General features: G+C 45.3%; 1 long non-coding RNA gene across 1 annotated transcript; it reads right to left on the bottom strand.

Annotated features, from left to right (window-relative positions):
• Positions 1–2833: 2833 nt before the first annotated feature.
• On the bottom strand, positions 2834–21069 carry LOC120991734. Its single transcript, XR_005776787.1, has 3 exons — positions 21060–21069; positions 7912–7915; positions 2834–2945 (listed from the first exon to the last, which is right to left on the bottom strand). It is a non-coding gene; the product is annotated as an uncharacterized LOC120991734 (long non-coding RNA).
• Between the last annotated feature and the right edge of the window lie 1812 nt (positions 21070–22881).

The raw sequence follows: 22881 nt of genomic DNA on the forward strand, positions 1-22881 counted from the left end.
AATGGTCACTTCATAGGATGATGTGCGCGGATGTGCCCAGCATCTGCACACATCTGCCCTTAGTGGCCCACAGGGGCTCATGTTGGGTCCTGTGGGAAATATGTGATCCCTGGTTGATCTGTGCCCCCCTTATATGTGTCCCCTTATAGTTAGTATATATTTCCTGTCCCTCTCATGTAGATATATATGTATATATATATGGGGATGTGTGTATGCAGTGCATACATCTATATATGTGTATCTGCCATGGCTCTCCCCCAGGTATATATATATATATATATATATATATATATAGGCCTATAACTGCCCATGTATGCCCCAGGTTTATAATGAGTATATATGTGTATATATATGCGCCCCAAGTATCTATTTACATATATATACTTAAATGCCCCCCATAGGGACAGCGTTTAACCAGTTCCTGCAGTGGGGTGGATATGTCTCCAGGTGGCTGGTGACTTCAAAGGCTAAGAAATCTGAGGCCTTTTGTTGAGTTTATCAGCCTAGTTACTATGCTCTCCCCCACCTTGTGTTTGGGACATGGCTGGGCGTGTGGTGCTGCTAGCCTCAGGGGGCCAACTGGCTGTTCTGAGGGCAGGCATACGTCACAGTGACACTATGATGTCACATCCCTGAGGAAGGAGGATGGGGGCTGGTTTTGGGCTATAAAGCCCCAAGCAGGGCAGAGGTGCGCTCTCTTGGATACCTGGACTGCAATGAGAGACACATGAGAGCTGCACCCTGAAGGAAGAGAGGTCACATGGCCCTGAGGATGGCTAAGTAACCCTTTCCCTCCAGACCCCTAATACACTTGCCCTGATTCACCCCTTCCCTGCCAACAGCTAGAGTGTGGGGTGGAACTGGGAATTGTCTAGTGTAGTGAGGCTTGTATTTTGGTGTGTGCGTCTATATGTATATATATTTATAACCATTGATCTATAAATATATAGATATAGCGTATAATTAAAAAAATTTATTAATCACCAGTCCGCAACAATGCTGTGCTGCAGGTCCGAAAAGTGTTGTGGGGTCAGTCACGCTTTAAACAGGTATAAATATAGAGTTCGGACCGCGCATATCATCAAGGCCAGTATGCAAACAATTTTTCCTTCTTCCTTCTCCCTTTTGAAAGAGAACCGAGGGCTGCAAATATCCTATACACTGCGTGCAGAATTATTAGGCAAATGAGTATTTTGACCACATCATCCTCTTTATGCATGTTGTCTTACTCCAAGCTGTATAGGCTCGAAAGCCTACTACCAATTAAGCATATTAGGTGATGTGCATCTCTGTAATGAGAAGGGGTGTGGTCTAATGACATCAACACCCTATATTAGGTGTGCATAATTAGGTGTGGCAAAATGGGTCAAAAGAAGGACTTGACAGGCTCAGAAAAGTCAAAAATAGTGAGATATCTTGCAGAGGGATGCAGCACTCTTAAAATTGCAAAGCTTCTGAAGCGTGATCATCGAACAATCAAGCGTTTCATTCAAAATAGTCAACAGGGTCGCAAGAAGCGTGTGGAAAAACCAAGGCGCAAAATAACTGCCCATGAACTGAGAAAAGTCAAGCGTGCAGCTGCCAAGATGCCACTTGCCACCAGTTTGGCCATATTTCAGAGCTGCAACATCACTGGAGTGCCCAAAAGCACAAGGTGTGCAATACTCAGAGACATGGCCAAAGTAAGAAAGGCTGAAAGACGACCACCACTGAACAAGACACACAAGCTGAAACGTCAAGACTGGGCCAAGAAATATCTCAAGACTGATTTTTCTAAGGTTTTATGGACTGATGAAATGAGAGTGAGTCTTGATGGGCCAGATGGATGGGCCCGTGGCTGGATTGGTAAAGGGCAGAGAGCTCCAGTCCAACTCAGACGCCAGCAAGGTGGAGGTGGAGTACTGGTTTGGGCTGGTATCATCAAAGATGAGCTTGTGGGGCCTTTTCGGGTTGAGGATGGAGTCAAGCTCAACTCCCAGTCCTACTGCCAGTTTCTGGAAGACACCTTCTTCAAGCAGTGGTACAGGAAGAAGTCTGCATCCTTCAAGAAAAACATGATTTTCATGCAGGACAATGCTCCATCACACGCATCCAAGTACTCCACAGCGTGGCTGGCAAGAAAGGGTATAAAAGAAGAAAATCTAATGACATGGCCTCCTTGTTCACCTGATCTGAACCCCATTGAGAACCTGTGGTCCATCATCAAATGTGAGATTTACAAGGAGGGAAAACAGTACACCTCTCTGAACAGTGTCTGGGAGGCTGTGGTTGCTGCTGCACGCAATGTTGATGGTGAACAGATCAAAACACTGACAGAATCCATGGATGGCAGGCTTTTGAGTGTCCTTGCAAAGAAAGGTGGCTATATTGGTCACTGATTTGTTTTTGTTTTGTTTTTGAATGTCAGAAATGTATATTTGTGAATGTTGAGATGTTATATTGGTTTCACTGGTAAAAATAAATAATTGAAATGGGTATATATTTGTTTTTTGTTAAGTTGCCTAATAATTATGCACAGTAATAGTCACCTGCACACACAGATATCCCCCTAAAATAGCTAAAACTAAAAACAAACTAAAAACTACTTCCAAAAATATTCAGCTTTGATATTAATGAGTTTTTTGGGTTCATTGAGAACATGGTTGTTGTTCAATAATAAAATGAATCCTCAAAAATACAACTTGCCTAATAATTCTGCACTCCCTGTATATGGATATCCTGCAACTGATAAAAGTTTAAATAGTGTAAGTCCGTACGGTTATTTGACCTGCACTGCACAGATTATACTTACACAGCGCTATGTCAACCAAGGCGTGTATATGATGCCCTCTGTAGCTGGTTGGTTTTATTCTGACGGAGATCCACGTTCCCATGCAATCACGCAGGATCTAACCACGGACTTGGTTCAGATATACCCCAGGTAAATCTACTATTTTTTTTTATTCCTCTTCCTAGAGGTTTCTGTGAATACAAGTAGCTTCTACAATAGTGAAGCTCCGATGATGTTTGTTAAAAAAAAATTATTTGCACATACTCACAAACATGCTCTTTAAAATTTGCATTTAAAATCCCAGCGTCTTAGTCTTTTGCCCGACTAAGACTTAGACGCTGGGATTTTAAATGCAAATTTTAAAGAGCATGTTTGTGAGTATGTGCAAATAAAAATTTTTGAACAAACATCATCGGAGCTTCACTATTGCAGAAGCTACTTGTATTCACAGAAACCTCTAGGAAAAGGAATCGAAAAAAATAGTAGATTTACCTGGGGTATATCTGAACCAAGTCCGTGGTTAGATCCTGCGTGATTGCATGGGAACGTGGATCTCCGTCAGAATAAAACCAACCAGCTACGGAGGGCATCATATACACGCCTTGGTTGACATAGCGCTGTGTAAGTATAATCTGTGCAGTGCAGGTCAAATAACCGTACGGACTTACACTATTTAAACTTTTATCAGTTGCAGGATATCCATATATAGGATATTTGCAGCCCTCGGTTCTCTTTAAAAAGGGAGAAGGAAGAAGGAAAAATTGTTTGCATACTGGCCTTGATGATATGCGCGGTCTGAACTCTATATTTATATCGTATAATTAGACTTGTATTGTTGTAAGTGATCCCCCCCTGGTTAACCCCTATATTTCTCCCCTGGTTAACCCTATCACCCCTGGTCCCTTGTCTGCCCATGATTAACCCCTACATTAGTGTCCTTGTTTGTGTCCCTGATGTGCACCCTGGGCCCTAAATAACCCTTGCCTTGTTTGTGTCCCTGATGTGCACCCTGGGCCCTGATTAACCCTTGCCTTGTTTGTGTCCCTGGTACTGGGCACCCTGGTCGCCCAAACCCTTGCCTTATTGGTATCACGGTACCTTACCCCATTACCGTCTTTGTATTTGTAGTTTACTTACACCCCTGTAAGACCACCGTTAACCCTCGTCGTACCCCATAGGGATAGTAAATAGAGACAGGTGGGGTGGGCTGCTAATACGTGTGTGTATGTGTGAACTGTATAGTTAGTTTGTGGGTGGAATTGGTAACCGTGTAGTGTAGTTTAGTGCTGTATTTATAGTACTGTATTGTTAGTGTATTGCGTGCGTAGTGTATTGTTGGTAATAATAAATACTATGTCTTATTTATAACTATCTGTGTAATGTGTGGTTATTAGCGATAGTTAGTTTGGTAAGGCGCATGCAGCTAGCTTAGTGATTAGCGTAAGGCAAAGCATAGTGAAAGTATTGTATTATTGTTATATAAAGGTATAAATGGGCGGAGTCATCAATAGACGGCTCCTCCTATTTATGAATATTAATTATTGATATTTGGATAAATATTGGTGATTAATATTCCCCCTTTACACCCGTCATTCAGTACGTGTAGGCATATGCACACATACTGCTCCACCATGTTGCTGAAATGCTGCCTCCTGCTAAGACGTTCCATATCAGCTGGTGGTGCTGGTTGTTGTGGCGTGCTGACAAAGCTTTTCCACATTTCGGCCATGCTAACCCTGCCTTCTGAGGTACTGTTGGTGCCCCAGCTGAGTTGGCGACCTCTTCCTCTGCCTTCGCCTTGTGCTTCCACTGTCCCCCTGCTGTCAGGTGGGAATGCCACCAGCAGTGCGTCTACCAGCGTGCGCTTGTACTCGCGCATCTTACGATCACACTCCAGTGACTGAATTAAGGACGGTACGTTGTCCTTGTAACAAGGATCCAGCAGCGTGGCCACCCAGTAATAAGCACAAGTTCGAATGTGGGCAAATCGGTGGTCGCTGAGGAGACACTGCAGCAAGTAATCGCTCATGTGTGCCAGGCTGCCCAGAGGCAACGAAAAGCTGTCCTCTGTGGGAGGTGTATCGTCTGTGTCCTCTGTATCCCCCCAGCCATGCACCAGTGATGGCCATGAGCTGGTTTAGGTGCCACCCTACTGTAAACACGGTTCCTCCTCCTCCATCTCCTCATCCTCCACCTCATCATCCTCCAGAACTGTGCCCTGGCTGGACAAATGTGTACCTGGCATTTGGGTGCAGGAACCCACCCTTGGAGCCACTTGTGAATGAATGCCCTGAAACCTTATGAAATGATCACTCTTCCTCCTCCTCCTCCTGTGCCACATCCTCTTCCATCATAGCCAGAAGCGTTTTTTCAAGGAGGCATAGAAGTGGGATAGTAACGCTGAGAACGGCGTTATCGGTACTGGCCATGTTGGTGGAGTACTCGAAACAGCACAACAAGGAACACAGGTCTTGCATGGAGGCCCAGTCATTAGTGGTGAAGTGGTGCTGTTCCGCAGAGCGACTCACCCATGCGTACTGCAGCTAAAACTCCACTATCGCCTGTTGCTGCTCGCACAGTCTGGCCAGCATGTGCAAGGTGGAGTTCCATCTTGTGGGCACGTCGCATATGAGGAGGTGAGCGGGAAGGCCGAAGTTACACTGCAGCGCTGACAGGCGAGCAGCAGCAGAGTGAGAACACCGAAAGGACGGAGCCCGAGTTCCCTGGTTGCTGCAGAGGCACACATACGAGTGTGCCTTATGGTATCACTGTAGATGTAAACTGAGTTTATTTGACTATAGTCACAAAGTATGTCTACAATATAAGATCAGTGTGTACTGCGGAATTTAGAGATAAAGGCAATACTCGGTAATACTCTTCTGAAGATCCTAATTGTTTTTGGCCCCAGTCGGGTCATTGTCTGTCAGTTTATGTATGTAATTGTCCTGGTGTGTAGCGCAGCTTTCTTATATTTATACTCATTAAATGTTAAGTTTTAGCTCCCTCTGTTCCCCTTTGGGAATAGTATATATTGGCTTTGTTTTTGGGAGTTCTCTGTGAAGTATACTACACTTTTGATATACACTTCGCCATTTTCTGTGCCTTAGGGTGTCTTCAAAAGGTGACATAGCACTGGAAAATTATCCCTGTGAAATCTGCTCTCCAAAAGCCATATGGTGCTCATTCCCTTCTGAGCCCTGCTGTGTGTCTATAAAGCAGTATATGAGCACATATGGAATGTTGCCATATTCAGGAGAAAATGAATAACAAGTTGTGTGGCACATTTTCTCCTGTTTCTCCTGTGAAAATGAAAAATTTGGGTGTAGAGTGACATTTTCTTGTAAAACAAAATGTATTTTTCATTTTCATAATGTGTATAAATTCTATGAAACACTTGTTGGGTCAAAGTGCTCAGGGCATTCCATGAAAATCACTTGGGAGTGTTGTTTTCAAAATGGGGTAACTTTTTTGGAGTTTCCACTGTAGGTGTGCATCAGGGGGTCTTCAAATGTGACATGGCAGCTGAAAATTATCCTAGTGAAATCTGTCTTCCAAAATCCATATGTTGTTCCTTCCCTTCTGAGCCCTGCCGTCTGCCCATACAGAAGTTTACAACCACATATGGGGTGTTTCTGTAAACTGCAGAATCAGAGTAATAAAGTTTGAGTTTTGTTTGGCTTTTACCTCTTGTTTTGTCACAGTAAAATGGATTAGAATGGAAAACCTATTAAAAAAGTGACATTAAAATTTTTTTTATTTTCTACTATTTTCCTATAATTCTTGTGGAACACCTAAAGGATTAACAAAGTTTGTAAAATCATATTAGAATAATTCGAGGGGTGTAGTTTCTAAAATGAGATCGATTATGGGGAATTTGTCTTATGTAAGCCCCACAAAGTGTGACTTTATAACTAAATTGTTCTTTTAAAAGGCAGGTTTTGGAAATTTTCTTCAAAATTTTAAAAATTGCATCTAAAATTCTAATCTGTCTAACATCCTATAAAAATAAAATGACATTTACAAAATGATGCCAACATAAAGTAATGTTAACTAATAACTATTTTATGAGATATCACTCTGTTAAAAGCAGAAAAATGCCCCAAAATTATTACTGCATAAAGTAACACTTGAGATTTGCAAAAACTGTCCTGGTCAGGAAGGTGAAAAGTTGGCCAGAGGTTCTACTCACATTAAGTCACATTTTTAACATAGTTTTAAAGAATTTGTGATGATATTTTTAATTTTCCATGTCAATTTCTATATTCAAGCAAAAACAATAAAATCCTGCGGTTTTCACATTGGCCACTAAGCCAAATAATAGGCGTCACTTCTTGGTCTGTACAGATCACTTTACTGCAGTTATCTGCTAAGGTCATTCTAATCCTCCCTGTAATTATATCACCTCTTCGTATAGATAAGACAGTATGCACCATTCACAATAAGTGATTGTCAAAGCTTATCTATTCTTTCCTTGTACAATGACCTCTGCACAGGTCACAGAGCATGCCCAGAAAACGCTCCCACATAATTCAATAGGGTCCCCTCCTGTCCATTGTGTCTATGGCCCATGGGGATGCTTTAAAGCAATTTTCTTAATGCTTTCTAAATGCTGTTAAGAACAGCTCAGGCAAGATTGCTGGCCGCATAATCAATGTTCAGGAAACAGAAAAAAACATCAACAATAAGAAAATAAAAAACAGATTACAAAATACAGATATGTGTTGCTATCTGGTTTTAACAGGAAGATAGCATTTTTGGTGACACGTTTACTTTAAGGAATTAAAGCAATGTCTGGATTGATTTGATCCATTCAGCCCTTTCATTATATGTAAAGTGATTTGCCATATAAAGTACTGTATACTTTTTCAACTGTAAATTTTAAATTGGCTAAATGCACATTCTGCAGTAAATATATAGACAGTTTAATCATAAGAGAGTGCAAACTCTAGCAGTTACAAAAGGCTATCTGTATTGGAAGCGGTTGAAGTAATATTGGGCCAGTTTCATAGGCAAGACTTCATAGTAAACAAGATCAAGTTTGTATCTGAAGTCTTTTTATTGCTAGGTATAAATCCCACAGACATTTCTTGATGATGTTGGTTATTGCACATATTGGTTTTCCCTGATTTATCCATGTAGACTTAGCTTATTTATAGCACGGTAAAGAGTGAAGCTATGATTCTTTTAAACTAGCCTGTCCTAGATGGTTGTAGTGCCTGTTTGAATGTGACACATGCTTCCTAGAGGCACCTACAAAGGGTTAATATTCTACTCCACAGAGCAAGATACAACTATCATAATGAAAGTTCCTTATTAAAGTTTCCTGACTTCAGAGCTCACTAGATTTATGATCAAAGAAACTTATCTAATTCCAGTCCATCTGATGCGTTTCTGGACAGTCTTTTGGGCAAATGATAAAAAAAAAAAAAAAACTGTATTACACAAAATTCATTCAGCCAATGGATTGAATACAAGTTAAATCCTGTAAATACATTTTTATTGCATTATCATGCAATATTATTGAACGCAAATGTCACGATACATACACCTAATCAGGGATTATATTATTTTCATAAAACTAGTGTAGCAGAACAGTAGTCTCAAAAGATAAAACCTACAGCTAAAGGCCTCATGCACACGACCATTGTGTGCACCCGTGGCCGTTGTTCCGTTTTCCGTGATTTTCCGTTGAAAACTCGGAAAATGCCCCGTTTGTCATCCGCCTCCATGATCCGTGTATCCTGTCCGTCAAAAAAATAGGACCTGTCCTATTTTTTTGACGGACAACGGTTCACGGACCCATTCAAGTCAATGGGTCTGTGAAAAAACACGGATGCACACAAGATTGGCATCCGTGTCCGTGATCCGTGTCCGTAGGCTACTTTCATGCAGACGGATCCGAAGATCCGTCTGCATAAAAGCTTTTTCAGAGCTGAGTTTTCACTTCGTGAAAACTCAAATCCGACAGTATATTCTAACACAGAGGCGTTCCCATAGTGATGGGGACGCTTCTAGTTAGAATATACTACGAACTGTGTACATGACTGCCCCCTGCTGCCTGGCAGCACCCGATCTTTTACAGGGGGCTGTGATCAGCACAATTAACCTTTCAGGTGCCGCACCTGAAGGGGTTAATTGTGCGTATCATAGCCCCCTGCAAGAGATCAGGGGCTGCCAGGCAGTTGGGGGCAGACCCCCCTCCCTTCCCAGTTTGAATATCATTGGTGGCCAGTGTGCGCCCCCCCCCCCGGCCCCCCCTCCCTCCCTCTATTGTAATATCATTGGTGGCCAGTGTGCGGCCTCCCCCGGCCCCCTTCCTCTATTGTAATATCATTGGTGGCCAGTGTGCGGCCTCCCCCGGCCCCCCCTCCCTCCCTCTATTGTAATATCATTGGTGGCCAGCATGCGGCCCCCCCTCCCTCTATTGTAATGTCATTGGTGGCCAGTGTGCGGCCCCCCCGGCCCCCCCTGACCCCTCTATTGTATTAATATCATTGGTGGCCAGTGTGTGGCCTCCCCTCTCCCCCCCCCAATCATTGGTGGCAGCGGCGAGTTCCGATCGGAGTCCCAGTTTAATCGCTGGGGCTCCGATCGGTAACCATGGCAACCAGGATGCTACTGCAGGCCTGGTTGTGTAACATCCTGGAGTATGTCACTAAACTCTTTCTCCCTGCTACAACATGTCAGGTACATATGTATTGTCATCTTGTGTAGTCTAACATTGCATTTTCCATTATATGTATTTTCTATGCCTGTTTCATATATTATGCTGTAATTTCCATGTACACCAGCAGGTGGAAGCAATGTGTTTAGTTCAGTTTAGCATAGCTAGACTGGAATAGTTCATTCCAGTGTTTAGCTCCCCCTCTTCTAGGAGCAGAAGTGGGCTGGTCCCACACCCTGCAGCAAGGGAGGGAAGAAACCAGTTAGATCCAGGGTGTACCAGCCACCCCGGCTAGGGGAAGGCTGTGTTAGTAGGAGCTCCCAGAAACAGGGATCCCAAGATCAAGTCTCGGTTGAGGCCAAGATCACTATTCCCAGCCTGAGCCATCAGCCTCAGCTGGTTGACAAGAAAAGCAGCCATCTCCAGCCTCCAGGAAGAAGCATTCCCTGTGAGCCAAGCAGTGAGTACATATCCAGAGACCAGGAGAAGCCAAATCCCTCCTCAGCTAGTCAGGCCCATATCAAGCAGAAGACAGGCAGAGCAGAATATAAATACCTGCCAGGTTCTCCAGGCATATAGTATAGGAGCAGAAGAGGCATTAACCCCTGCCATACATTGCCAATACCTGCTGGGACCTAAGGACTATTTCTGTACTCATATGGATTTATGCTGCACCCATTAAGTAAAGACAAGTTGGATTATATCACCAGTCTGGATCTCATTTACTACTACCCAAGTTCCTCAGTTGCTCCTATTAACAACACTCATTTTATTGCAAGTGAGCCAGGATCCAGGAGTCCAGCCGTACCCAGGTAGGAGACACCGTTGACACTACAATATCTACCACACAGAGATAATATCCCCCTCTGGCATTCCTCACTTGGTACGTGAGATTTAACATCTTAAAGGGCCCTGTTACAGTACCTGCGCAAGCTGCAATTGGCGTCACGAACTAAAAACTATTAATATTGCGCCAGCGTGCTTCTCTCCCAATCCGGTTTACTGCAGTTGCCTGGTTACTTAGCAATATTACAATATTAGAAGCATCATACTTACCTGCTGCGCTGTCTGTGACCGGCCGGGAGCTCCTCCTACTGGTAAGTGACAGATCATTAAGCAATGCGCCGCACAGACCTGTCACTTACCAGTAGTAGGAGCTCCCGGCCGGTCACAGACAGCGCAGCAGGTAAGTATGATGCTTCTAATATTGTAATATTGCTAAGTAACCATCGCAACCAGGCCTGCAGTAGCGTCCTGGTTGCCATGGTTACCGATCGGAGCCCCAGCGATTAAACTGGGACTCCGATCGGAACTCTCCGCTGCCACCAATAATCGGGCGGGGGGGGGAGAGGGGAGCCCGCACACTGGCCACCAATGATATTACAATAGAGGGAGGGGGGCCGCACGCTGGCCACCAATGATATTACAATAAAGGGAGGGAGGGGGGGCCGACCGAGGCCGCACGCTGGCCACTAATGATATTACAATAAAGGGAGGGAGGGGTGGCCGGGGGGGGCCGCACACTGGCCACCAATGATATTACAATAAAGGGAGGGAGGGGGGGCCGATGGAGGCCGCACACTGGCCACCAATGATATTACAATAGAGGGAGGGAGGCCGCACACTGGCCACCAATGATATTACAATAGAGGGAGGGAAGGGGGGCCGGGGGAGGCCGCACACTGCCAACCAATGATATTACAATAGAGGGGGGGCCGGGGGGGCCGCACACTGGCCACCAATGATATTCAAACTGGGGAGGGAGGGGGGTCTGCCCCCTGCTGCCTGGCAGCCCCTGATCTCTTACAGGGGGCTATGATACGCACAATTAACCCTTTCAGGTGCGGCACCTGAAGGGTTAATTGTGCTGATCACAGCCCCCTGTAAAAGATCGGGTGCTGCCAGGCAGCAGGGGGCAGTCATGTACACAGTTCGTAGTATATTCTAACTAGAAGCGTCCCCATCACTATGGGAACGCCTCTGTGTTAGAATATACTGTCGGATCTGAGTTTCACTATGTAACTCAAATCCAATGGTACATTCTAACATAGAGGCGTTCCCATGGTGATGGGGACGCTTCAAGTTAAAATATACCATCGGATTGGAGAAAACTCCGATCCTATGGTATATTAACTCCTGACTTTACATTGAAAGTCAATGGGGGACGGATCTGTTTGCAATTGCACCATATTGTGTCAATGTCAAACGGATCCGTCCACATTGACTTGCATTGTAAGTCAGGACGGATCGTTTGGCTCCGCACGGCCAGGCGGACACCAAAACGACTTTTTTTTTCATGTCCGTGGATCCTCCAAAAATCAAGGAAGACCCACGGACGAAAAAACGGTCATGGATCACGGAAAAACGGAACCCGTTTTTGCGGACCGCAAAAAAAAAACGGTCGTGTGCATGAGGCCAAAGCAAAAGGTCTATGAGATAATTGCATATGAACTGGAGAGCCAGTATAATGACGATATAATGAAAAAGGCTTGTCCATAACAGAGTTCACAAGACCAATATGGATTAAAAGACACTCTGGTGTCTTTATTTACAGCATATGACCTGAGAGTTGGTGTACCATGACCCGCAAGTGCATACTTCCAAAAATGGCACATTAAGAGTATTGCTTTTTTTTTTTTTTTTTCAACCATTTTTGGCATTTTTATAAACAATTTTTACCCACTGGACAAATTTCCGGATTTTGGTAAAATTTCTGTATTTAGATTTTTGTTGGCTAAATCAATCTGCCCACTGAGCGAAACTTATCTAGGCAATTATGACAATTTTAGAGTTCACACACAGTTTTTTTTAAAACAAAAATTAGTGTTTGGAGGAAGTTTTTCTATGCAATGTTTATTTAGCCAAACACATATATATTATATAAACCAGAGAGTTTTTCCTGTACTTTTTATGTTGATTCTGATCCATCTATTTATGTAAATTGTTTGCTGTAGTCTGAAGAAAGCCAGAAAGCCTGAAACATCACACTAATGTATACAACTGCATTTGAATAAAATATATCACTACTTTGCAACAACACTTCTACATGCTGAAGTTATTTGAATGTACTACAGGGTGGGAACCAGTGTTCCCTCTGAGCCTTAGCAGCTGCTGAGCGGGGTCGGCTTAGAGATGGGCAATGCTTAGTTAAAGGTGAGCGAGGGCCCTGTCCGTGAGGGCTTACAATCTACATGGTATGGGAGGACACTGTAGGTGCGGGTGAAGCTGGTCATGGCGGAATAGAGGCAGCAGGGTCACTGGTTGCAGGCTTGTCTGAAGAGGTGGGTTTTCAGGTTTCTTTTGAAGGATTCCACTGTAGGTGAGAGTCTGATATGTTGGGGTAGTGAGTTCCAGAGTATGGGGGATGCACGGGAGAAATCTTGGAGTCGATTGTGGGAAGAGGCGATAAGAGGAGAGGAGAGAAGGAGGTCTTGTGAGGATCGGAGAGTGCGTGTGGGGGTGTATCGGGAAAGTAGCTCAGAGATGTAGGGAGGGGACAGGTTATGGACGGCCTTGTATGTACTTGTTAGCACTTTGAAGTAAATTCGCTGGGCAATGGGGAGCCAGTGAAGGGATTGGCAGAGGAGTAATAGGGTGAGAGGTGGATTAGTCAGGCAGCAGAGTTGAGGATAGATTGGAGGGGTGTGAGAGTGCTAGATGGAAGGCCACAGAGTGTTGCAGTAGTCTAGGCGGGAGATGATGAGGGCATGTACAAGCATTTTCGCAGATTCAAGGTTAAGGAAAGCACGGATGCAAGAGATGTTTTTGAGTTGGAGGCGGCAGGTGGTGGAAAGGGCTTGGATGTGTGGTCTGAAGGAGAGGGCAGAATCCAAGGTCACTCCAAGGCAGCGTACTTGGTTGACCGGGGAGAGAGTGCAGCCATTGATCGTGATAGATAGGTCTGTTGGAGGGGTTGAGCAAGATGGGGGAAAGATGATGAATTCTGTTTTATCCATGTTAAGTTTGATGCCAGTGAGCCACAAGCCCGGCCTGGTGGTGTGCGATAATGGGCGAAATCTCGTAGCAAATCTGGGCCTAGCCGGTTTGACGCACATCCCTTTCCTGTTGCATGTGCTGAATTTGGTGGTGCAGAGGTTCCTTAAAAATTACCCTGATATATCACAGCTGCTGCATAAAGTGCGGGCCGTCTGTGCGCGCTTTCGGCATTCTCACCTTGCTGCTGCTCGCCTGTCAGCGCTGCAGCGTAACTTCGGCCTTCCAGCTCGCCGCCTCATATGCGACGTGCCCACAAGGTGGAACTCCACCTTGCACATGCTGGCCAGACTGTGCGAGCAGCAGCAGGCGATAGTGGAGATTTAGCTGCAGCACGCACGGGTGAGTCGCTCTGCAGAACAGCACCACTTCACCATCAATGACTGGGCCTCCATGCGAGACCTGTGTTCCTTGTTGCGATGTTTCGAGTACTTCACCAACATGGCCAGTGCCGATAACGCCGTTCTCAGCGTTACTATCCCACTGCTATGTCTCCTTGAAAAAAATGCTTCTGGCGATGATGGAAGAGGATGTGGCACAGGAGGAGGAAGAGTGATCATTTCATAGGGTTTCAGGCCATTCATTCACAAGTGGCTCAGAGGGTGGGCTCATGCACCCACAAACGTCAGGTACACATTTGTCCAGCCAGGGCACAGTTCTGGAGGATGATGAGGTGGAGGATGATGAGGTGGAGGATGATGAGATGGAGGAGGAGGAACCGTGTTCACAGCAGGGTGGCACCCAAACCAGCTCATGGTCATCACTGGTGCGTGGCTGGGGGGATACAGAGGACACAGACGATACACCTCCCACAGAGGACAGCTTTTTGTTGCCTCTGGGCAGCCTGGTACACATGAGCGATTACATGCTGCAGTGTCTCCTCAGCGACCACCGATTTGCCCACATTCTAACTTGTGCTGATTACTGGGTGGCCACGCTGCTGGATCCTTGTTACAAGGACAATGTACCGTCCTTAATTCCGTCACTAGAGCGTGATCGTAAGATGCGCAAGTACAAGCGCACGCTGGTAGACGCGCTGCTGGTGGCATTCCCACCTGACAGCAGGCGCACAGTGGAAGCATTTTTAAAAATTATCTGTTCCATTGGTGGGGGACATTAACCCATTTCTGGCGATGAAAAACCTCTGCTCTGCATAGGTGACGGACTTAAATTTCTAAAATTAGTCTTTAATTGGCCCTTTCATTAGTTCCTTCTGCTATAATAATTTTTCCCACATTTCAGCTTGATCACATTGCAGCCATTGACCTCCCTTGGATGTGGTATCCCTTTCTCACGCTCCCTCTCCGGTGTGGAACCCTGAGTCCCCGCTAACCGTGATCAACATGGTAGGCGCAGAAAAGAACATCGAAAGTTGATAGAGCAGATATCCAATTGGATCGTTGGCATAACGGGAATGTGCAACATGGTAGAGCAGTATGTGTGCACACGCCTACATGTACTGACTGATGGGTCTGCCCCCTTCAACTTCTGGGTCTACAAATTGGTCATATGGCCTGAGCTTGCCCTTTATGCCTTGGAGGTGCTGGCCTGCCCTGCAGCCAGTGTATTGTCTGAACGTTTGTTTAGCACGGCTTGAGGAGGTTATATTTGCCAATGTTTTGGGGTGTACCCTAATTTAAACAAAAAATTATAATTTAAACCAAAAACCAGTGTTGGCTACCTTCTCCTCCTCCACCTACACCGCCACATCCACCGCCTCCTCAACCTCCTACTCCATATGGACCTCGTCCTCCAAGATCAAGATTATTATTTTTTATTTTTACGTATTTTGTTATTTTAATTCATTTCCCTATCCACATTTGTTTGCAGAGCACTTGCCATGCTCTTAACCACATTTTGCTGCCATTTGCAGCCCTCTAGCCTTTTCTATTACTTTTTTACAGCCATTTTAGTGCTCAAATGTTCGGGTCCCCATTGACTTCAATGGGGTTCTGGTTTGGGGTCAAGGTCAGGTCAAGTTTAGGTGAAGTTTGGCCGAACCCGTTGAACCCGAACATCCAGGTGTCCGCTCAACTCTAGTCCTAACAATTATTACACGATAAAAACTACATCTTTATTTGATATATTTTAAAACCCAAAACTAAAGACGGACAGACCATGTACATTTAAAAGTATCAGGGACTGGCAGAGTATTATTGTCATCTAATTTATAGCAAGCAGATGGGGGCAGAGTTGATGCTTTGTTTTACTGTGTACTTAATAAACACTGTTTTAATACTACCCTGTGTGGTGTATTTATTGCTTCTCACATGTCACAATTGTATATATGTATGTATATTTTACACCCACAGTGCATTATATGGACAGACTCACGTCCATTTATTGATACACACAGTGTCTACTGGGGGTGGAAGAGACAACATAAAGGAGCCCCTGGTGCTAGCTTACTGATATTGCGCATCTATATATAGCGCTTAATACTGTCATAATTGCTGCACACACACTAAGGAGCTGACCAACAACTTATTGGGAAACGTAGCTTGACTTCAGTCACATCACCTATGTCAGTGTCCACAGCGCATGTGTATCTTCTCTGCTTACATTGCTTACATAGATGCAATGTTGCAGTAATTTTGCAACACGGAGATATCTCCTTTCTACTTACACCCACACCAAGGTACTATACACTGGGGATGGGGTAGAAATTATAGGGAGCCCATCGTGTAAATCACTAATATTTGGCGTCTGTGTATGACACTAAAGTTTGTATTAGTTATTATACACGTGCTCAGTAAATAGCCACAGGCTTTAGACAGTGTAGCTATCCTTCAGCCACACTGTCTATTATCAATCTGCCCAGCGCTGCTTAGCAATGTTCACTGCTCACATCGCTTGATGTAAATGCAATGTGGCAGTATGTTTGGCCACATACACAGAGCTCTCTGCATACACTCCGTCCCTCTATCTATCCTCAGCTTGTATAATTGAAACTACTGCTCAGCCCTGTCTAAAAAAACACACACACACAGAACACTACCCCTCCCGACATGTTTCGCCGCCTAAGCGACTTCGTCAGAGGAAAATGGGGTAATAGTGATCGCGCGCTGCCAAACATCCTATTAAATATTTTTTTCTCTCCCACCTCGGATCCCTCCACCAATGTCCATTCCTCATTTGTAATAGGCAGCGGGACCTGACCACTCCAGAGAAGGAGTGGTGCACAAGTCACCAGGTGCCAGCCGCTCCCCCTTTCTCTTTCACTGCGGCCTGCTAGTATGCGCCGATCTCCCTTCGCGGGAGTAAGGCTGCGCGTCATTCCTTTGTTAACATTTTATGGGCAATGGACACAAGTCTATGAGAGCATGATCTAACATAGATAGATGTTTCAGTCGGGTCCTTGTCAAAAGACATAATATAATTGTTACAATTGTTATTTCAGATTATAAATAACGATGTCTGGTACATCTGGTTATCAAGCTATTACAGCAATACTTTATTTATTATTAATCATTCATAATAAACAGCATACATTGACAACCTTCTATTCCGTTATTATGGATACAGTATTTATATCTACCAGAATAAGTGCCATAAATTGTTTTTACCTACTTTCAATATTATGTAATATGATAACTGTAACCCATACATTCATAGTTATTATGGCCACTACCTAATTTTATGAGTTTCTAACTAACAGACTGTGTAATAGATCCTTGGAGAAAACAAAGGTCCCATCGCCTTATGATTGCATATAAATGTGGAGGATCCAGGTGTATACCACTGGATTATTGACATAACAAAAAAAAAAGCAAAAAATTGGGCATATTAAGACATAACAAAAACACAGAAATATAGTGGCAATACTGGAGGAGCTGCTCAACCCCTAACACTGTAGCTTGTTTTTTATTGGGGGAGCAGCCCCACCGCATGTGGACCGCAGCGAACGACTATCCCCAGCAAAAAATGCATACGGTGGAGGATGTCGGCGCGGTCCACATGCAGTGGGGCTGCTCCCCCAATGAAAAACACGCTACAGTGTTAGGGGTTGAGCAGCTCCTCCAGTATTGCCACTATATTTCTGTGTTTTTGTCTTGTTTTATATGTAGTGTATGTGCCTTTACCTGGCATTCAAACACTCTTTTGCACCTGGTGACTTCCATCACATGGTCTGATATGGGTGTGGCTTGCAGTCTGGCTTTGTTCGCATTGCACTAGTTGTCCTGCTAGGCGTTTGTGTGGAAGCCTGGCTGTGAGCTGGATTACATCACCTTCAGACCTTGTTCACACCATAGTTAGCGTAGTGGTAGGACCCTTTGCCATGCTGAGTGACCGTGACGTGGTGCATGAAGGGCTCCGATATTTTCCTGACAGGAATATATTGGCGAAATTCTCAGCTTTTAAAATCTGCATTTATGACTAGCCAGTATAGTCAGTGGCATATCCGTTTGGTGCATTTTTTCTGTGATCTATATTAAGACATAATCCAACAGTCTCTCAGTTTATTGTTTAGGTCTATAACCTTATGATCTTATAATCTAATATATATTTCTGTAATGGCACTACATTAAATAAAGGTAGTATATGAGAAGCAGAGAAAAAGAACCCGCGCTGACTTATTTGCTGCGTGCAAAAATATGGGTATTGTCGCACTAAATAAAGTAGGTCATAACATTTAGTATTTGATAGCTGTATAAATGTTGCTGCAATAGACAGAGTGTATATTGGCACTCGGTATTTACTCTTTGTATGTTTACATATTCCTCTATCTGAAATATATGGAGTTTCTATCTGGAGGGTATGTGGCAAGGTAAAATGATTTTAAATGCGATCTATTATGGGAGTAGGTGCTCAACACTTACTATTGTGCGTATAGTCAAGTACATCTGCTGTTGTGATACGAATGTCCGCTATCGGCAGTGATCCTCTTGTTGTTTCGTCTGGTCCTGTCTTCAGCTTGCCTCGTGGTGCGAGCGTAGCTCCGGCCGGGAGCTTGCGCGCGTACAGGGCAGCTTATGCCCTGTCAGTTCTCTGTGCTGCATAACCATTGGCTACATGCCAGGTGTATTACATTTGATTATCAATTATCCAGGGTATATGTGGGGTGTTAGCAGGTGCAAATGTGTACGCCCCCTGAGAAAGCGGAGGAGCGAAACGTGTGTCGGGGTGCGCTCTCTGCCATACCTGGGTTCGATCCATTTGTGCCTCCTATTAACTTTAGGTAATATGTTTTTTACCTAATAACTTTAGGTAATATGCTCTTTTGATTTAATGGTTATTACTACTACTGTGGTTCCTCCATACTGCTTATGGGCTAGATATAGGTGCTGTACATTTGGCACTTTCTTTCGGCTTTTATTTAGCAGTTTTTGCAGGTTTACCTCTGGGGGGTGGAGGCCTGTACATTTATTGGGGGTAGGGTTTATATTGCCTACTTTGTGCGGCATACATTATTTCCCTATTCCTCCTTTTGATTTTGTATTCATTATACCCAGAGTCTGGCGATTGAGCTGCTTATCGCAGCGCTGGCTTGCACTGCTGCTACTCATTTTATCATTGTCTATGGTTTGTTGTAATATTTATTACTTAATAAAATATTTGTGTTATAATTGTACATGTGTGTCTTCTGTCTAATTGGTTGAGTTATAACATTTTGGCACACATAAATTTCATCCTTCGGATGATTTAGTCGGTGGTATAGAAGTGGTATTGTAATGCTGATTACGGCGTCATCGCCACTGGCCATGTTGGTGGAGTACTCGAAACAGCGCAACAGGGCACACAGGTCTCTCATGGAGGCCCAGTCATTGGTGGTGAAGTGGTGCTGTTCCGCAGTGCGACTCACCCGTGCGTGCTGCAGCTGAAACTCCACTATGGCCTGCTGCTGCTCGCACAGTCTCTCCTGCATGTGCAAGGTGGAGTTCCACCTGGTGGGCACATCACATATGAGGCGGTGAGCGGGAAGGCCGAAGTTACGCTGTAAAGCAGACAGCGGCGGCAGGATGAGAACGCCGAAAGCGCGCACAGACGGCCCGCACTTTATGCAGCAGCTCAGACATGTCGGGGTAATTGTGAATGAATTTCTGCACCACCAAATTCAGCACATGCGCCAGGCAAGGGATGTGCGTCAAACCGGCTAGTCCCAGAGCTGCAACGAGATTTCTCCCATTATCGCACACCACCAGGCCGGGCTTGAGGCCCACTGGCAGCAACCACTCGTCTGTCTGTTGTTCTATACCCCGCTACAACTCTTGCGCGGTGTGGGGCCTGTCCCCCAAACACATTCGTTTCAGAATGGCCTGCTGACGTTTACCCTTGGCTGTACTGAAGTTCGTGGTGAAGGTCTGTCGCTGACCGGATGAGGAGGTGGTAGAAGAGGAGGAGGAAGCCGAGTAGGAAGAGGAGGCAACAGGAGGCAAAGAATGATGCCCTGCGATCCTTGGCGGCGGAAGGACGTGCACCAAACAGCTCTCCGCCTGGGGCCCAGCCGCCACTACATTTACCCAGTGTGCCGTTAGGGAGATATAGCTTCCCTGGCCGTGCTTACTGGTCCACGTATCTGTGGTTTGGTGGACCTTGCCACAGATGGCGTTGCACAGTGCACACTTGATTTTATCCGATACTTGGTTGTGCAGGGAGGGCACGGCTCTCCTGGAGAAGTAGTGGCGGCTGGGAACGACGTACTGTGGGACAGCAAGCGACATGAGCTGTTTGAAGCTGTCCGTCTCCACCAGCCTGAATGACAGCATTTCAAAGGCCAGTAGTTTAGAAATGCTGGCATTCAGGGCCAGGGATCGAGGGTGGCTAGGTGGGAATTTACGCTTTCTCTAAAAGGTTTGTGAGATGGAGAGCTGAACGCTTCCGTGTGACATGGTGGAGATGCTTGGTGACGGAGGTGGTGTTGTTGGTGGCACATCCTCTGTTTGCTGAGCGACAGGTGCCAACGTTCCTCCAGAGGCGGAGGAAGAGGCCAGGGCAGCAGCAGAAGAGGGAGCAGGAGGGGCCTGAGCCCTTTCTTCGTTTTGAAGGTGCTTACTCCACTGCAGACCGTGTCTCGCATGTAGATCCCTGGTCATGCAGGATGTGTATAAGGTTCAGAACGTTAATGCCTCGCTTCAGGCTCTGATGGCACAGCGTGCAAACCACTCGGGTCTTGTCGTCAGCACATTGTGTGAAGAAGTGCCATGCCAGGGAACTCCTTGAAGTTGCCTTTGGTGTGCTCGGTCCCTATTGACGGTGTCCAGTAGCAGGCGAACTGTTTTGGCGACAGCTGCTCTGCTTTTGCACCCTGCTCCCGCTTTTGCTACGCTGTTGGCTCGGTCTCACCACTGCCTCTTCCTCCGAACTCTGAAAGTGAGTGGCACGACCTTCATTCCATGTGGAGTCTAGGACCTCATTGTCCCCTGCATCGTCTTCCACCTAGTCTTTCTCCCTGACCTCCTTTTCGGTCTGCACACTGCAGAAAGACGCAGCAGTTGGCACCTGTGTTTCGTCATCATCAGAGACGTGCTGAGGTGGTATTCTCATGTCCTCATTAGGAAACATAAGTGGTTGTGCGTCAGTGCATTTTATGTCTTCCACCCCTGGGGAAGGGCTAGATGGATGCCCTTGGGAACCCTGCCAGCAGAGTCTTCAAACAGCATAAGAGACTGCTGCATGACTTGAGGCTCAGACAGGTTCCCTGATATGCACGGGGGTGATGTGACAGACTGATGGGCATGGGTTTCAGGCGCCACCTGTGCACTTTCTGCAGAAGACTAAGTAAGAGATAATGTGAACGTGCTGGATCCACTGTCAGCCACCCAATTGACTAGCGCCTGTACTTGCTCAGGCCTTACCATCCTTAGAACGGTATTAGGCCCGACCAAATATCGCTGTAGATTCTAGCGGCTACTGGGACCTGAGGTACTAGGTTCAGTAGGATGTGTAGCTGTGGCAGAACGGCCACGTCCTCTCCCTGCACCAGAGGTTCCACTAACACCACCACCACGACCATGACCGCGTCCCTTATTAGATGTTTGCCTCATAGTTAGTGTTCACAAAGCAAAGTAAAAAGTGGTTAAGTATGTTAAAAATAATTAACCGCCAATATAAACCCTGATGTAGGGTATTGCACTCTATTTTTTATTTTTTTTTGCACGTGTAATCACAGATGTGCAGTATATTAGTGGGTTTTTTCACCCTAACCGAAAAGCTGTATTTCTGTCCTAAATGTGACAGTGACTTATGCATGTGAAATCACAGATGTGCAGTATTTTAGAGGGTTTTTTCACCCCAGTAACCAAAAAGCTGTATTTCTGTCCTAAATGTGACAGTGACTTATGCACGTGTAATCCCAGATGTGCAGTATATTAGAGGGTTTTTTCACCCCAGTAACCAAAAAGCTGTATTTCTGTCCAAAATGTGACAATTACTTATGCACATGTAATCACAGATGTGCAGTATATTAGAGGCTTTTTTCACCCCAGTATGCCAAAGCCGTATTTATGGCCTAAATGTGACAGTGACTTATGCACGTGTAATCACAGATGTGCAGTATATTAGAGGTTTTTTTTCACCCTAACCAAAAAGCTGTATTTCTGTCCTAAATGTGACAGTGACTTATGCACGTGTAATCACAGATGTGAAGTATATTAGATGGTTTTTTCACCCCAGTAACCAAAAAGCTGTATTTCTGTCCTAAATGTGACAGTTACTTATGCATGTGTAATCCCAGATGTGCAGTATATTAGAGGGTTTTTTCACCCTAACCAAAAAGCTGCATTTCTGTCCTAAATGTGACAGTGACTTATGCATGTGTAATCACAGATGTGCAGTATATTAGAGGCTTTTTTCACCCCAGTATGCCAAAGCCATATTTATGGCCTAAATATGTGTCACGGCGGACAGTATCTCAGATATACAGACAACCAAATAAACAAGTGTCTAGGCAAGATGCTGGGGAATGGTCACCTCCTAGCATATCCCTGACTTCTGTCCCTACGCTGCTAAGCCCACATTCAGACCTAGATGGTAGGAATAATGTGTCCTCGTGCCTGGACTGCAAACACCCTAGAATCCCTGAGATGGTGAAAGGGGAGAAGGGGCAGAAGACACACAAACAGCCTAGACCGCAAATAACAAAAACAGAAACCAAACTTATCCGAGCTGGAACAGACAATCCTTCCTTCCTTCCTTGAATCCAAGGCCAGACTGAATTCTCTAACCCTCACGGCCCTCTGGGAGTAAAGGCAATTTAAGACAATGACCCCACCCAGAGCACCTGAAGGAAGGCGGATCCAGCATGATTCCAAAACAAAACAAAACAAATGGTTAGACACGTGCTGCCAATCTGACAGACCTCCGCACACCGTCCGAGCAGGGCATGACAGTATCCCCCCTTCTACGGGTGACCTCCGGGCACCCCGGACCAACCCTATCCGAGTGGGCTCCGTGAAAGGCCCTAACCAGTCGGCTGTCGCTGACCTCCAGTGCCGGAACCCACATCCTCTCCTCA

This window comes from Bufo bufo, chromosome 2, assembly GCF_905171765.1.
Source record: "Bufo bufo chromosome 2, aBufBuf1.1, whole genome shotgun sequence".
Lineage (NCBI taxonomy): Eukaryota > Metazoa > Chordata > Amphibia > Anura > Bufonidae > Bufo > Bufo bufo.